The sequence below is a fragment of the Lupinus angustifolius genome, chromosome LG06, assembly GCF_001865875.1.
Source record: "Lupinus angustifolius cultivar Tanjil chromosome LG06, LupAngTanjil_v1.0, whole genome shotgun sequence".
In the NCBI taxonomy this organism is placed as follows: domain Eukaryota; kingdom Viridiplantae; phylum Streptophyta; class Magnoliopsida; order Fabales; family Fabaceae; genus Lupinus; species Lupinus angustifolius.
In genome coordinates, this window is record NC_032014.1 from 16,260,015 (window position 1) to 16,264,087 (window position 4,073).

Below are 4,073 nucleotides of genomic sequence, written 5' to 3' on the forward strand. Positions count from 1 at the left end.
GTGGTTTGCTCAATTGAATTCCTTTATTTATGCTGCATGTTCGAGACTTTGGTTCCACACCCAAGAAAAAATTCTATTTCTGTTGTTGTAAAGTTGTAATCAATGGAACTTACTATATCTAGTACCCCTGCGATTCTGAAAAGGCATCATACTAAAATATTAATACTTTAAGAGTTTTGAAAGGAAAATTATAACATCCTTCTAATAATAATTTAAATATCTTTCTCTAACGTGTAGGTTGCACTTTAGAGTTCAATGTATAAATTTAGATAAAATTTTGATGTCATTCATTATTTGATTGAATATATTGATTTCAATCATTCATCATATTTAATAGTCCAGATTGATGCACAAATTAAAGAAAACATACATTAGAGGAGCAGTGCTTGTATTTTACTTACCATCACATAAAGTTAACATATATCACTGACTATATCCTAATAATATGATTTAGGTTAATTATAATATTGCTTATTAAAACTATGGTGTTCCCTAGGACAAATTATCTTGCTCTTCTTATAGGCATTTGGAACGAAGTTTTGCAATTTTAAGCAACAAGAGAGGTCAAATTCGGTTTAGATCTTCGAGTGATTTCCTGTAGTGCTAGAGCTATATTATAAAAGAAAAGGGGAATAAAAAGAAGGCGATATTGGATAGCATTAAAATCATTTTCATTAGGGCAATATATATGAAGAAGAAAAGTAAAGTTAATTGCCATTTTCAACACGTTCTACCAACCTTTTCCTATAGCTAAAGTTGTAATATTCCTTTCTTTTATGTTTGCATTTATACCAAGAATCAAGAAATCCAAAGTATGGTGGAGAGTAACTATTTTTACTTCTTAAAGGTTTTTCAAGAAAACTTTGAAAGTGCAAAGTGTCAAGGATTGCATTGACAATATTTTGCCTATGTTTTGATGAATACAAAGAGTTAGTTAAAGCTTGAATATGTCTCAACAATCAACATGACCAGGACTCAAGTGGTGACTTATTAGACTTAGGTTATAATTCTTTATTATCTTTTTAGAAGTCTAAGATGTTTGTTATAGATATTGAGTCTAGGTTAGGTAAACCTAGGTGTGAGTCTCACAAGACTTAATAAAGTAACTAATCCACGAAAATGAGATATCATCTAGTTTATTATATGTTCATGCATTAATCATACATGATATATCACTACAAAAAAATTGCAAAATGGGCACACTATGGTTGCCACATTGTCCAAAAACGTAGCTAAATTATTACAAAACACACAAATTGTTATTTTTAGTGCTCATAGAAAAAACTGTTTGTTCATTTCTGTTCAACTTGAGCAACGTGGGATCGACTCTCTTGTTGCACCGTTCATTTCTCTCTCTTTATTTTCCCGTTTCTCACTTTTTCCAATATCCTTCATTGTCTTCTCTTCTCTCTCCTTCACTCTCTTCTCTCTCATTTACTCTTACGTCTTCTCTCTCGTTCACTCTCCTTCAATCATTCAAGCAAGTTTAAGTATATGAATTTGGTTCTCTTCATTGTTGTGAGTTCAACAACACCAAATCAAATGGAAGCTTCTTCCAAGGTTTGATTCTCTTCAATTTTGTATAAAAATACCTAATTTATTGATTCTTATACTATAATTATTAATCCTCATTATCTAATTTCACATTTTCTAAATCTTCTATTGATTTCCCCAAATATGTTGAAATCCCTAACTTATGAGTTTTTTATTAGTCTATGTTTAAGCTTCTGCTTCTAAATCTGGGTTCTGTTGATAGATTATTGTAGGTATGGTTCAATCAAATATTGAATAATATGTGCCCCTTCTTCCATTGCAATTGTAATTATGATTTGGTTTTTATCGCAAATAATATTAGATTTGTTCTCCCAATTTCTCTGCATCTGCAATAGACGCTACTCACAAAGCTGGCGAGGTTAGTTACTCAAATTCTCTCTTTGTTTCTATCTCTGTTGAATCAAATAATGGTATCCTTTCATTTCATTTGATTCCAGATTATTCGAAAATGTTTCTACAACACCAAACATGTGGAGCACAAAGGATAGGTTTTCATTTACTCTTTCAATTTCTCCTTCATTGTTATTCTCCATATGCCAATTAATAATTAATAACCTTTTTTATTCACACTAATTGTTCTTTCTATCCAACAAAGGTTGATTTGGTTACTGAGATTGACAAAGCATGTGAAGATATCATATTTAATCATCTTAAGCAAATTTACCCCACTCATAAGGTTTATTCTCACCTTTACCCTCTTTTACTATAATCGTATTTAACTTGGCTACAATTTTCTACTTCTTATTATTTCCTTAATAAAATTTCTTTAATTTTGATTTATGATTAGTTCATTGGGGAAGAAACCAGTGTTGTTTTGGCACTACCGAACTTCCAGATGAACCCACATGGATCGTTGATCCTCTAGATGGAACTACTAATTTCGTGCATGGGTAAATATTATACATCCCATGTTTTCATTGATACATTCATACTTCTATAGTTATACTTTTTTGTAGCTTCCCCCTTGTTTGTGTCTCCATTGACATATTCCTTAGCATTATGATGCTCATTCATTACAAAGTTTTAGTTTTTCTTTTATCAAAGGAACTCTTTTGGGATTTATTTCTGACAAAATTGAGTGCAAATATTCTTGTTATCAGTGGGTGAAATGAGAACTATAATTAGCCTTGGTGCAAGGGATTCTTGTGAATTTTTTCATGACCCTTCCAAAGGAAAAAGGTACTTTCTTCTCTATAGCTTCTAAATATTATAAGATGTAAATTTGAAATGGGATTAACATATTAGAATATTGGTGATTGCTTCATTTATCTTGTGAATAATTTGTATCTTAAAGTGTGAAAAGGGTCCGAGAGACTTGACCGTGCTCTTTTCTCTTTGAACCATGACTCAAATAAAATAAATGTGTTATGACTTATGACCACACACATGGCTTTTGCATACTGTTCAATAAGACTTTGTATTGTTGAGGAGGGGTGATTCAATGTCAACTGTTATTTGCCTGTTGTGCTAATATGTTTTAATGATGAAAGAATTTTGATAATGTATGAAGATTATTTTTGAACTTGTGAAGTAATTTGAAATTTGAAATTTGAAGTAATGTTATAGGGTCAAACTATTATGTGAAATTTGAAGTAATTTAATTTAGAACAATCCTTTAAATAGTCCAATTTGATGTTTGAAATTAAAGCATTTTGATGAAAGATCTCTGCAAGGTTCATCCTGCTAATCTGGTAACTTTTGTTTCCTTTTTATCAAAATATTGTTAAAGGGGTGTGTGCAGAATGAAAAATATTTATTGTTAATCTTTTTCTTTACTTATGGTCTTTATATGTTCCAACCTTTTGGTTTTAATCCCTAATGGTGTCATACTAATTACATATCAGTACATCAATTTGATCCTTAAACTATACCAAAATAGGCCAAGTGTTACTGATTACTTAGGCCAAATGGATTAATGATTTGAGGATTATGTTGATGTTGTTATTCTTTTTAAGTTTTCAAAATATTTGAAGGAGCATATTAAGGTTTGCTCTGTTTGAAAATGTCATTTATATATCTTAATGTGTGTTCTTGGACGTGTGCAGGTGTGGGATGATTATCAAGGTAAGAACTTATTGAGTTTTTAAAGCTATCCATGTGCTTCTCATATTCGGCCCCTCTAGCCATTTTCTCTGTTTTGTGCTTTAACAATTTGAGAAAGTGATGAGCTATGAAATGGATAATGGTATGCAGTTAGTTAGGTAAGCAAATATATAATATCATTTTGCAATTTGCCTTTATATAAATTATTAATTTCTTGTTACTTAATAGGATAAAATATCAGAGCATTACCTCAAGATCAAGAAAATGTATCTACTTCATGTGTTTCATCGAAGGTATTTTCTCATCCTAATGATGCAATTGAAAAAGCATATGGAGTTGAACATTCAGGTCGAGTGCATGATTTGGGCACTGGTATTTGTCCCTCCAGTGTTTTTCGAACGTCTAGACATTTTAATGGTTTTGTAGATTTTAGTGGCTCTAGTCAACAAAATATTGAAGACTTAAAGAAGTATGTA

The 4,073-nt window shown here is 30.9% G+C and overlaps 1 long non-coding RNA gene across 2 annotated transcripts; it reads left to right on the top strand.

Annotated features, from left to right (window-relative positions):
- On the top strand, positions 1,389 to 2,636 carry LOC109350950. 2 transcript variants are annotated; one of them, XR_002108159.1, is made up of 4 exons: positions 1,389 to 1,560; positions 1,757 to 2,042; positions 2,150 to 2,230; positions 2,342 to 2,636. It is a non-coding gene; the product is annotated as an uncharacterized LOC109350950 (long non-coding RNA). The 2 variants fall into 2 exon arrangements; XR_002108158.1 differs by lacking the exon at positions 2,342 to 2,636 and having other exon boundaries at positions 2,150 to 2,273.